This window comes from Aedes aegypti, chromosome 3, assembly GCF_002204515.2.
Source record: "Aedes aegypti strain LVP_AGWG chromosome 3, AaegL5.0 Primary Assembly, whole genome shotgun sequence".
NCBI lineage: Eukaryota > Metazoa > Arthropoda > Insecta > Diptera > Culicidae > Aedes > Aedes aegypti.
This window is the reverse complement of record NC_035109.1, coordinates 383,403,236-383,416,866: the sequence shown is the minus strand read 5'-3', so window position 1 is coordinate 383,416,866 and position 13,631 is coordinate 383,403,236. Positions and strand designations below refer to the sequence as shown.

Here is a 13,631-nt window from a genome sequence, read left to right as displayed (position 1 = left end):
CTCAAGCTTCTAAAAGATTGCGGCATAAATTATACTAATTACTAGGTTACCCAAAGTTTTAGTGACTGATGGCCAAACCTTGACCCTGCCTATTTCAGAAAACAGACATTGTTTTCCAAACTAGCAGAACTAAGTGAATACAGTTTTCCAAATCTCACCTTCGCTCATATCTCTATGCCGAATGTCCTCCGGTTGAATCCAAAGAGGTTTCACGCGAAATTTCCACCCATTATGCATGCCGCAATCAAAACCAAACCAACGAGCCGTATCCATCATTAGTCTCCTGGCCTTGTCGTATCGCAGCGCAAGAGTGAATCCTTGGAAACCATCCACACATCCTCGCACAGTCGAAACAGTGAGAAACCCCACCAGAAACATTGAGCCACTCAATCGAGGCGACACGATATCGACAACTCGACAACGGCACCGATGGGAGATATCATCACCCGATGCAGCAGCAATAAGGTGGTCCATTTTTGTATGGAATAAATCGACAGGGTCTTTCTTAGCCGAGTGATTAGAATTCGCGGCTACAAAGCAATGTCATGCTGAAGGTGTCTGGGATCGATTCCCAGTCGGTCCATGCTCTTTTCAAAATGGAAATTTCCTTGACTTCCCTGGGCATAGAGTATCTTCGTTCCTGCCACACGGTATACGAATGCGAAAATGGCAACTTTGGCAAAGAAAGCTCTCAGTTGATAACTGTGGAAGTGCACATAAGAATGCTAAGCTGAGAAGCAGCTGATCATAATGGGCCACCCTAAGCAGAAGCGATTGGACTCGTTGGAGATAACGATGCGACAGTGCTGCTCCTTCATGCGCAAAAACGCTCCTTGGCCAGACATGAATAATTCACACTCTAGTCGTGTGCGCCCGCGTCTGTTGGTTGGCCGGCCAGGCATCTGGATTGCATTCAACCTCAGCCTCGCCGTCCTGAGTTATCCAACCAACCTATAGACTACAATTACCGTTGTTCTACACGACCGTCGAGCGGCGTTTTGAGACACGCAGTGGCGAAACGGTGCAAATTGAGTTGTGTAGCCAACTAATTTTGAAAACAAATTGATCCAACGAAGTGCGCGGGTGTTGACGTACGGGGAGGGTCATTCATGTAAACATCCACTTGGAAATGTGCGTGTATCCATCATCGTCGGGAGTGTGGTTGCACAAACGAAACAATGACGAGAAGGCGAGACTGAGACCAAACAACAAAAACCGGAGAATAAGGAGCAGACAGAAAACGACGGCACCCTGTAATGGATCTGGGGGACAGATAAAAACATTTTAGCGAAATTAGTTGCACATTGTGTCGGTCGTCCCAAATATGAGCAACGAGCGCGCGCGAAGGACGAGCGGCCACAGTTATCCGAGACAATGAGGACACGATACGTCTGAAACCGTTATCAACGAAAAGAATGCACGACCAGTAGATTACATTAAAATTGTAGCACAATTAAATCAAGATTTGTGAAAAATAACAAATTTTGTTTCATTTTTGTTAGAAGCACATTTAGTTGATGGTGGAAATTATAGCATAATTAAAACAAAATCAGTTCTAGTAACAAAGTCTGTTAAAAATTTGTTTCAATTCAAAACATAATTATAACACAATCTGTTAAAAAAAATTAAGATCATTTGCATATAATGAATTTTGTTTTAATTATGTAATGGAAAATAACAAAATGAATTATATTTTTGTTCGATTTGAAACATAATGAGTTACATTGTTGTTTAAATTATAACATATATTTTGTCTCAATTTATTTTAGTGTGGAGAAAATTGTGTCATAATTTTTGTTATTTTAACTACTAACCAGCCAAAATTATAACATATTTTGTTAGGAAAAAAGCGCTAACTGAGTAACAAAATCTGTTACAATTTTGTTGTAATCCACAGGTCGGGTGATCATCAATTCTGCACCAATCATTCGAATGATATAGTATCCTAAATCCTCTCCAGTGTCATTTTGAAAATGTTTCATCGAGGGAAATGGAAGTAAAGAGCTGACCAATAATTTGTTCATTTGGAACTCAAGAAGCTACTATAGAAACATGAGTTGAACCCGTCAACTCAAAGAAGTGGTTTACTAAACGAGCTTGAAGTTTGTATGTGAAATATGGTTTCAACTATTTTTTGTTCATAAGATGCGTTGAAGTCATGAAAATTCTTCAATTGATTACTTCCAGATTCTCCTATTCTATCCTAGTGCATCAAGCTGCAAGTCTTTTCGCTAAGAAACAAAACAGTTACCTAGGGAAACTGAAATTTGGGTTTCTTTTGGGGTGTAATGGGCAGCTCTATGTTACAATATTTATACTTCAGATGGTTTGAGGGTTGTCACGGCTACGTGGATTTAACGAAATTTACGGATTTGACGCGATTTTGGAACCATTTAGAAAAACTTGGATTATCAGGAAATTCCGTGAAATTTAATTTAACCTGAAAAGGACCTGAGTTGCGTGAGACACAACTCAAAAAACTCAAAAAACTCAAGCATGAGAAATGAGAATTCTCGAAAACTTATTCAAACAGACTCAAGTCAAAAAAGTTAACAAACTTACTTTATCAATCCTACGTGTTTCGCAGACTGTTTTTTTCACTTTTAAAACGTTCAATTTTAGGATTTACTAAACGGCGTAAGTAAGATTTTCAACTCTCGCAACCTAACCATTACTTTCGCCGCTCCGTTGTATGGAGAGACAAAGTGACTTAAACACGAATCAAAACAAAACACTACTTAAGTCGATTTTACACTGGTGAAAAAACGACTTATCATTTTGTCATACAGTTTTTGTGGGAAACGATAAGAACTACCGTGAATTCGGGTCAAATTGATCAGTAGGGTGAAATTGATCACCGTGTCACACGATTTTATTTCTTCCTAATGGAGCACAAATATCAATGCAACCTGCTGTAAATGAACGTTGTTTGTCAGAATTATTGTAGAATTGTATGTTGTGATGTTTTTTGCGTTAAAGAATGTTTATTTCTATGAAAATACTGAAAAATTTCAAAATCATGTACGGTGCAGTATTGACAAACATCCATAAACTTCTTGTTCTAAACAAGGTTATGAACATGGTATAATCCTGAAAGTTTGTAAGGATGCTTAAAATATATTCCGAAACCAGATTTTATCATCAAAACTCGTACCAATTTACTCAATCGTTTGAAATAATTGAATTTCTGTTCAACAACTGATAATTCCATAAGAAATTGCCTACATTTAGGCGTTTTCCGCATAATTCTTCAAATTTATTCATTCATTATTTCGATGAATATTGTATTGTTTAGAATTTGGCAAGCATATTCAGATTCAGAGAACTCAAGTTCAGTATGTGGAGTTGTTTTAAAAACTAACAACAATCATATTGACAAGTGATCAATTTCACCCCGAAACGGAATCCGCCGATTTTTTATTGTGGAGATGATTTTTAGCACTAAAATCATATTTGTTGGAAAATTTCGGTACACGAGTTAATGAACCTCACCGTCGTACTTGTTTCTATATACTTAGTTGTTTGCAATTATCAACATTTTGGAAAACAGACAAGGAAAACCAGGAAAAATGATCAATTTCACCCGAAATTACGGTACCTAGTGTTTTAACGTGAACTGATTGCATGCAAAATTTGAGGGATGTACACGGTAAAAAAATGTTTAAAAGGGGATTCATTTTAAAACAGTTTTAGACGACAGGTTGTGATTCTTCTTAATTAACTTTCTCAAAACAGTATAAAAGTTACTTACGTCGAATTGAAATGTGTGTGTGTATGTGCTTTTTTTTCGTTTATAAAGTTTTCAGACACACCGTGAAGGCAGACGCAGATTGGCTACGGGAGCAAAGTAGGGTGCAACATTTTTTCGTTTTAGGTAGCCACGTTGATCAGTCTGAATGGCAACGAATGAGATGAGGATGTCAAAGTCTCGTTGTCTGATGTGACGGTCCTATCAGACCATTTGCACCGCATGTCTACGGTGGTAGCAGAAGCACCAATGCTGAAACGTTGTCGCAGTCGCTCTGTATCAAATTGCAATAATTTACGGTTGACATCATTTCTCGATTCCTTCATTGTTCTGCTAAAGTGGCGTTCTGCTGGGTTCTGCTCCGGTATCAGTTCGGACGCCAGCAGAACGAGAAACTTGTTGGTGCAAAACTGCGGTAGAATGTGGTTTGAATGTAACGCCAGTGCCAATATTGCGAACAACATTACCGTTCGTTTATTGGTTATGAATTGTGGATCAATTTGGATCTAAATGGAAGGGTTCAATGAAAACGAATGACATTAATTGTTCTATAATCAACTCAAGCTTGTTCTCGATTGTAATACGTTTCTCTTCTTTATTTTCAGGATAACCTCTTGATTGGGTCTACATTACAAAAGATCATGTAAGTATCCCCGGTGCTTGTAGTCTTAGTATATGAGTCGTCAATCCTACAGTCTTCAATATCTTAGCAAGATACTCTTGATTATGTAATAACTATGGTTCAGGCACAAAAAGTCGAAAATGGAAAAGGGAGGCCTTCAGCATAACCAATTTGACCGACTTTTTCGGAAAGCAACCTGTTTTGAATGAAACAGTTTTATGAGAAATATCCAGCTCTACACAGTTAAATACGGAATTTCTACATGCCAAAAAGATGTCAAAAATGAAACTTATCGAAGGAAGAGAGCTTTACTTATTTACTAAACCTGGAACCTCAAAGCCAAAACCTCAACGCACAAATGATGAGTTTGGATGTGGATTCGTTAACTTGGATAGCGAATGTAAGGTAGAACAAAGTGATTCTTGTTCTGTTCATTTCTACATTAAGGAACGAAAATTCCAAACGTTCCCAATCTAAACAAAAAGTTAATGCAGCCTTATATGTACCTTTCTTAGCAAAAAGAACTTGATGAACAAATAATGATGTTTGTTCAAATATATTTGCTTAGCGTATCTGATAAAAATTCAATAATTTTACACGAGAAGCTTAAATGAAACTTTCGTCGGATGACGTTCTGCTGTGTACCGCTGTTTTTTCTTCGAAACGTTCCTATTGAAGAAAGCTCAGTTCCGATGAATTGTAAATCACCACGCTCCAGTCCGGTACAACCCTGAGTATTTCCATGAATAAAACAAAATCGTGCAATTTATTGGACGTGCCGTCCAACGTATATACGTGCAACACCAGCAACCACCCTCGTTTCCGACCACACAATTTCCCTCCCCATCATCCCCCTTTCTGTAATCCAGTGTGCCTTTCGAGGCAATGACTGGTCCAAACTAGGAAAGAACCTTCCTGTCTGAATGGGTGATACTTCCGGGGCCCCATTGCGAATTACAACACCACCCCCTCCACTTGTCAGTGCTCCATCGTTGTCTTCCGATTTTGTTTTTCCTATTTCCCGGAATGCAGCTGTCTGCGCAATCATTTCTGTCATTTAGGATTATTCTCTTGTCAGAACGTCTAGTTTTTTTTTTTTGCGTGTCTGTGATATCATCGAAAACTTTCGAATACGTGTTTTCGCACAAGAGCTATCATACGACGCGGGGGATAAAACTTTTTTTTCCGGGTGTTTCACATTATTGACGTTCTAACGTCACTCGAACTGTAAGCTGTCTCAAAGGCACAAAAATAAAAATCTGAAAAAAAAGTTGTGCATACTTCTGCAACACCGGTAAGTTGCCCGAGCAGAAGAAAATATCTACTGAATACCAAATTGAGGTATTCCATACCAGATAATTTCCAATACTTACAACCTGAATGAGGTATGAATGAGCCCTGCATAAGAGGTAAAATACCTCAAATAATACCTTCATCATATTCTACAAATACCAAGCTGATAACTAGATCAGGTATTGTAATACCTAAATAATACTTGATGGATTTTCATATAAAAGTGAAATTTTTCAATACTTGTTCAATACCTCCAGCAGTCCTCAATAGCTGTCGAATACCAAAATGAAGTATTTTCAATTGTTTTAAACATTTTTTCCAAATACCATTATAATACCAAAATGAGGTATTGATAACTGAACAATACCTAATTGTGGTATGATACCAAAATATGGTATGCATGAGTTATTGGCGAGTTATTCTTTCCTCCTCGGGTGCACTTCCGTGTCGACGTTTCACTGCAAACTGCCATTTTGGGACGAACGCAAAATTTTCGCAAAACATATCACCCTCCGCAATTTCCGCCCACCACCATTCTCAACGTAGTAAAGTCACACTCCTTGTTCATTTCGATCGATGTAGAAACAAGCACGGAGCGGCTGATAACGAGAATGTATCGAACAAAAGTTTATTGAGGCATATTCATAGTCAGCTACCTCTGTTGGAAGCTTGGGAACCAATTTCGGCGAGTGAGCACTTGTAGCGCAATTGTACGTCCATAATTGACATAGGCACACCTAGGTAATAGTGTATGAGAATGGGTGGGAGTATTGTAAAAATCGCTTCAGATGAGATTTTTGACTGTTCCTCATTGGCCTGCCTTCTTGAATTTCATAATTGTTGCTCGTTCAAACTAGTGAATACCAGATATGGATGGACACTAAGGCGATTCAAAACTTAAAAATGTTTGAAAATCCAATCTCCCATATCTTCTTTACCTTTCTTACCATAAAAATAGAGTTCTGTGAAATTTTCAGCTTTTTCGGTGGTGATTTGAAGGTGGCCCAAAGACAATGTAGGTTTACATGGAAATTACTAGGGAAAAATTTAAAAAAAAATGTTCTCAACACGTTAGTACTGTAATTGACAAACCACATCCCAAACTTATCATCCCATACTAAAAACTTATTCTTCAAATCATAATGAAATATGTTGCTGAAGAAATAAATCCCTTCTGAGCTAATTTAGTTAGGGATTTTTGTAGATGCTTGCAGGGCTATAATCTAATATGTAGCTAAATAATAGCTAACAAACTCATGAACCTCTATTGTCCTACTCGTCGGATTGAATTGCTCTCTTCAGCAAATTTCTTTATTATGGTTCGAAGAATGAGTTTTCACTATGGGATGATACATTTGTACTTACTTTTTCAAAACTTCTCCATAGTTATTTCCATATAAATCTACATTGTTTTTGGGCCACTCGTATGGGACAAGAAGACCACCAGAGGAAAATGCCACAAATTTTGAATATTATTATTTCCCCGCCTAAACGATAAATTGTAGAGTAAGTAAAGATAAAAACTGAGGGATAAAAGTTGACTTATAGCTAAAAAGTAATTTTACGAAATTAATTTAGTTTTTATCTTATTTGACTGTAACAATAATAGTAAAAATTTTCAAAAACCATTTTAAATGTCCAAGATGGTTCATTTTGATTTTATTTAGTAGAAAACATTGATTTAATGCAATATTTAACAAGAAAAATAAAAGTTCATTTGATTTTATATGAGAAAATTGCGGTGTCCCTCTTGCCCCATAAGACATACTGTTATTATATATGTAAAATTTAATGTCAAAAGAAGTTTTTCGAAAAAATTTCCTCACAGCTATATTAAACAATTGAAAATCATCGATACTTTGCAGAAAAATCAATATGTTTTGTATTTATTGGGAGTCAAACCTTGTTTTCCAGTCTTACATTCTTATAATATTTCGCATATTTTGCGTTGGTGAGTTAAAGACATTTTTCTAATTTTTTGTACTAAACATTTTTAACTGTAATATTTACACAACCCTCAGTTACTACTCAATTTATACTTATCCTGCATTGAACATAAAAAAAAATGATTTTAACTACTTGAAATTAGAGGTGGCACTTTTGCCCCAGGTGTCCTTCTTGCCCCATGTCTCCCTACTCAAAATTTAGAGAGATATCAGAGAGTGTGTTAATTTGATTTTACTCATTCGAAGTATTCTAGAAATCTTCGTATAGAAAGCTTGAAAAACTTTTTCTTATAAGCTTGTAATGCTCATAAAGAAAAGTTTCTACTTGGAAATTAAGAAAGCATTTCTGAGGTCTAATCGCTTATCAAAGTGAATCCTGTGACCCAGCGATCCTCCTCATTAACATACATCCCTCCCAGTACCCTTTGTGGAGATGGAAAGGCAAACACGGTCTCCAAATAGCAAAGGTTACACACTAACATTCCTTCCCCCAATCCCACCTGACTGCAAGGACGTGGCCGGCGCCACGACCCTGTATACATAGAGGCACTGAATTATGCACACTGAAGAAGATTATGGTAAATCCCCCCCCCCTTTTTTATATCGTGAAAATATTTTTGTTCGAAGCTTGAAATGCTTTTCTCAGAAGCTTGTCAAGATCATTTGAAACGTAAAATGGATATCCGCATATTATAAATCTTTTATTTCACGATCCTTGGAATAGATACTTAAGAATTAAGAAACTTTTTTAAATACTTTAGTATTTGTGGTGTTGTATTTCGTACCACACGAGGAAAAACCTCGGTTTTTGAACGCGGCTCCAGCGTGGTGGTAGTCAACCACGCGACGACCGGAAGACTTTACGAAAAGAAGTGTTTGAGGCATGGCTATTTGCCATGATGCTTAAAAGGGTTATTATCGAGTTGTAGCTACTCCTTTCGATCTTCAAACCTTCATCTGAAGTTTGAAAAAGTTTTTCTGTGCTCCGTCTTATGAAGGTTTTTCTTCAAAGTCCTGTTCTTCTACTTCGAAGTAGGAAAAGCATGCAGTGATTTCATACCCAAGAATTCACAACGGAAAGCTTATCGATGCGGATCACTGATCAAGATTTGAGTCATTCAAAACTGGAATCGATGTGTTCATTGCAGAAATCATAACTGTGGACTGCTGAACATAGCCCGAAGTTTTGACGGTTTCCAACTTTCAACGAAGGTTCGAAGATTCCAGTATTTGCTTGCAAATGTTTTATCGGTTGGTTGGTTGGTTTGACTTTATTAACGAGATTTTTAGCCCTGGGCTAGTTCATCTCGGGACCAACGGCTTTACTTCCCTTCCGAAGGAAGTCGTCACTATAACTTTTTACGTCATAAGTGACTATGTCGGGGATGGGATTCGATCCCAGGTCCTCGGCGTGAGAGGCGAGTGTTCTAACCACTACACCAGGTCCGTCCCCTGTTTTATCGGTACTAAACCTTCAACAAATCCAAAATTTGCAATAATAAAGACAATAAGCTGAATTACTCAAAATAATTACATTGAAATTTAGAAGCTGCTGGACTTTAAATGTTTTAAAGTTTCTTCAAAATGATTGCTATTTTTTCAAGAAGAGGTATTTTACTTTTTCCAAATGAATAAAAATTATCGTAACAGGAGCTTGAATAGTTTCTTCCAATGAACTTTTGAGCCTATTGGAAAAGTTTTTTTTTCAGAATTTTGAGAAGATCTTTCCCTGTGTATTGTATTGCAATGAACCTTGGTTTATAAAAACATGAAAACGCTTTATTCGAGAAGATCCAAAACTTTTTTTAAAAACTTGGAATACTTCGGCTCAAAGCTTGAAAACATTTCTTTCAAGAAGCCAGATGAACCTTTTTTTTTTTAAATGTGAAAATGTCTTTACTGTAATATAAGAAACTCCTTTCTTAAAACTTACTGCAGATATAAAAAAAATCCTTCAAACTTATGAAAGCTCTTTCACCCGTATCAGCCTGATCAGCCGTATCTGAAAAAAGGGAAAACTCTAACTGCCAAGTGAATACGGATTTTAATATTTTTTTGTCGGCATACACGTACACATATCTTATTCCCAAACATTGCCAAAGAATCTCGGGAATACTCCTGTGGCAGGAGTTATTCCGGTATATCACAGGCCTATACAAGTTAATAAAATCTATCAGTAGCTTAGAGGATTGTCCGACATTTCCCCGAAAACCTTTTTCCCGAATGAACTACTTCCTCGAAAACTATTTTCCTGAATGTATCATTTCCCCAAACAAATTGTGATGTACCCTAAAAACTTGAAAGCTATTCATGATTCTGCTGCCAAAAAGTGTTCAACGTGCTAACTGGTGTAAGTTTAGATGGAAATTTGATACTTGAAATGGCTTCTCTACAAGCTTTTACTTCGATGCATAAAGAGCTTCTTATCCAAAAATTAAAAGATTTGAAACTCGAAATTAAAAAAAAAAAATGTAAAAAAAAACATCTCTGAAGAGATTGAAAAGCATGGAAATTTTTCCAAATCTTTAAAACGGTGGTGCTACTTTTCCCCGAATGTTGGTTTCCCGAATGCTATTTCCTCGAAAGCCAAAGGGTCATTCGGAGAACTGGCTTTCGGTGGAATGACATTCGGAAAAACGACATCCGGGGAAAAGTAACATAATCCTTGAAAACTTCTTTTCTGATGCTTGAAAAGCTTCTCCTTCGAAGTTTGAAACGCTTCTTCTCTCAAGATTGATATGAGTTTCTCCTCCTAAGCTTAAAAAGCTTTTTTCTCCAAAGCCTGAAAAACTTCTTCTGCAAAACTTGGGAAGCTTGTCCTGCAGAGCTTGAGAACTTTTGTATTATCCGAAGCCTGAGAAGCTTCTACATCGAAGCTTGAGAAGCTTCTTCTCGACTTATGATTTTTGATGTCATTGTCTTTGCTGTTTCGCAGCTTCGTTTATTTTTTCGATTACGTTCCGTTTTCTCCACTGTTTGTTTTTCAAAAAACCACTCTCGCGACTCCACTGTTTGTTTTTCCAGCTTGTAATAATAGTTTTTCTTCTCTGGTTTCTTCAATAATTTCTACCTCCTTCGACAGCACCGATGGTTTAAACAATTCCCGCGCGAAAATCGTATCTTCGATTCTAGACGTTTAAACGAAAAAAAAATCTTATCCATAAGTTCCTATCAGCTGCTGATTTCTAATGATTGGCGAATTTTCTTTTCAAACCTAAGTGCATTTCCCGGAAACCGGCACAAGTTGTCGAGACCCTTCCCTTCAACAAGATAAGGGTCTCTATTAAGTCTTGGAATGTCAAGTGTCATGCTTTAAAATACTTTTAAACCAATAAACCTCTATAAAGCCCAAAAAGCATTTTAAAAAGCTTAGAAGCATCAACAAATCCTTCAAACCTTCGTTTTCAGAATTGATATAACTTCTTCGAAGTTTTAAAATTTTATTTTTCGTGCTTTCGACTTTGTAAGCTTTAGGGTCCGTCCATTAATTACGTGAGACAATTTTGACGATTTGTATTTTTTATATGAAAATTGATTATAATTTGTATGGTGTGTAAGAAATCGCAAAAGAGGTCTCAAAACTAGCCATATCGGAACCTGTCACCGAGTGTCCGAGAATGATTAGACCACTTAATAATTCATGATATTGAATTTATTAACTTCTGGGTGGAACATCATGAATTTTGAGCCGTCGAAAGGCATCAGTACATAATATTTTGGAAATTTTCCGTTAGAGTTCCTATCGCAACCGATATCTGGTAAGCATATTTCCGGAACGACCACAATAGTCTCCAAACTGAAACAGGTGATACATTTTGTCAAGTAAATCAATGTTATCAAAGTTTTCGGCAAGGTTTCTTCCATTTCCCCCATAATTTTCATTATTAAATATCCTAAGTACCCCAACAAAATTTGACCTAAGTCATTTATGATTTTTCTTGAAAATTTATTCGAAATCGATCGAACGATTGGCAAGTTACCGAATTTTGAAACTACGATGCCGGTACCCAGTACTGTAAAGGTTAAACACTTTTTTGTACGCTCAAAAGACCTTGGTTCAAAGCTTTCGTTTTGGGAACTTGAGATATTTCTATTTTGAAGCTTAAAAAGTTTCTGTTTTGAAACTTGAAAAGCTTTTTATGTAACTCGAATAGTTCTTAACACTTATTTTCAACGAAATTTGCCTCTTTTAACCTTGGAATGAATTTTCTCTTCTCAAAAGCTTTTTAAAGAAAGGCTTTTTAAAGATAGGACAACTTTTCTTTTGAAGCTTGAAAAACATATTCTATAAAATCTGCAAAATGTGAATATTTGTTTTAATTATACTTTGAAAAGCTTAGAAATTTTCTCAACTTTTGCTTCGTTACCAAAGACAGTACATCGAACAACCCTTACTACGCCTCTATCTACCAATAAAAGGCTCACAAGCACGAAACTAGAACAAGCAGCAGTACGAAATGGTGCAATGACTTTTGCTAGCTGCTACAGTGCCTGACAATACTGCGCTACCGAAGTTTTGATTAAAGTGCAAAAAGACGTTCCTGGCAGTTATGGCAACTTGTTGAGTTCCATGAACAGCACTGCAAAACAAGATAAAACTATTTGGTGCTCGATTGTGAGGAGACTGGAAGGAGCTGCTGGTGGGGGAGTTTCTTCGAATGGGGTCGCGCGGAGGAAGTCAACCCCGAAATGTTTAGAGTAAGCTGGGACAAAAGTTTTAAACTAAAGACGAGTCTAGTCCACGACACTGAAGACAGTCTTACAATTGAGGCCGAATTACGCGTATCTGTTAAAGGATACAAACTCTAGTGGAATTAAATGGTATAGTACTAAATTCGGTTTTTCATCTACTTATTTAAACTAGTGTCAAACTCTTGCCCTCTTGTTGGGGTTAAGCTGTTTGGAAATTGATATCGTCAAAATGGGTACATATTTTTACACAAGTTGAAGGTTAGCATTGTGGTATTTGTTCCTTTTCAACTGTTACAGTTTTTCTGGAAAAATTGAAAATTCCACGAAATTCGAACTTTTTTCCCACCTTACTCTATTTCCGTCCCAAAATCTAGCACAAGAAATTGGGAGTAGAGGATGTCGACACGACGATAACGTTTGAAACCGCTGTACTTCTATGAATTTGGTAAGATGGAGGGGTGGTGGGGGGGTATTTTAGTGCCGCTTGTACAGTAAGTCGATACAATCTCGGTTTCAAAGTTGTTCCGAAGGTTGTTCGATGTCAATTCCACTTATGGCGCTCGATTAGGTTACGCTTAATTTGATAGTGAGCAGAGATAACTTCAGCGTGATCTTTCGGTGGTAGTTTGCTCTTTGCGGGCAATGTAGGGTGTCACTTACCGCTGACGACGGCTCAAGTTATGCGGTTCGACTAAAGTGCAAGTGTCTATGTTGTTGAGGTAGGATTTGCGTATCAAAAACTACAAATCAGTATGTGCCTAGCTTTTTTATATATACGTACAGTTTTGATATTCTTCCCCAAAAATTCTAGTTGAATTTCGTGCCCTGGCCTTACAGATCCCATTCGTTAATACTTTATAATAATTACAAGTATAATTAATACAGCTTATGTAGGTCAGTAAAATGTATTACAATAATGTTTAATTAACATAAGCCCTTCCGCTGCAGAATGCTGCATTATTAAATAGATTTAATTACAACGTATGTCATTCACAGGGCTGGTAGGGAGTTATTTTTTAGTGATTTAGTCACTTTTTTTTAGGCCAATAATTATTTAGTCTTCTTTTTAAACCCGTTCATATAAAGTCACTTATCGACAACTATTTCAAACAAAAAAATCCAGAAATAAATTATGATTTGGCTTTTTTCCACGAAAATAACATTTTAATTCAGTTCGTTCCAGAACCACTTCACATGAAGTTAAGTATCTAGGGCTCATGCTAGACAACAATTTAATTTTCAAGAATCACATTGACGTTGAATACCGTAACAAATATGTACAATGTCTGTATTCACAGACAATCAAAACTTTGTCTCAAGTACACCACTT

General features: G+C 36.8%; 1 protein-coding gene across 5 annotated transcripts in view; it reads left to right on the top strand.

The window, feature by feature from the left end:
• The window catches only part of LOC5566538 (catenin delta-2), a 116,363-nt gene that overhangs the window by 54,943 nt on the left and 47,789 nt on the right, over nt 1-13,631 (top strand). For all 5 annotated transcript variants that reach the window (XM_021853251.1, XM_021853252.1, XM_021853248.1 and 2 more), the window contains one exon: nt 4,354-4,391. The gene's annotated coding sequence lies outside the window, so the exon portion shown is untranslated. The remainder of the gene's footprint in view (nt 1-4,353; nt 4,392-13,631) is intronic.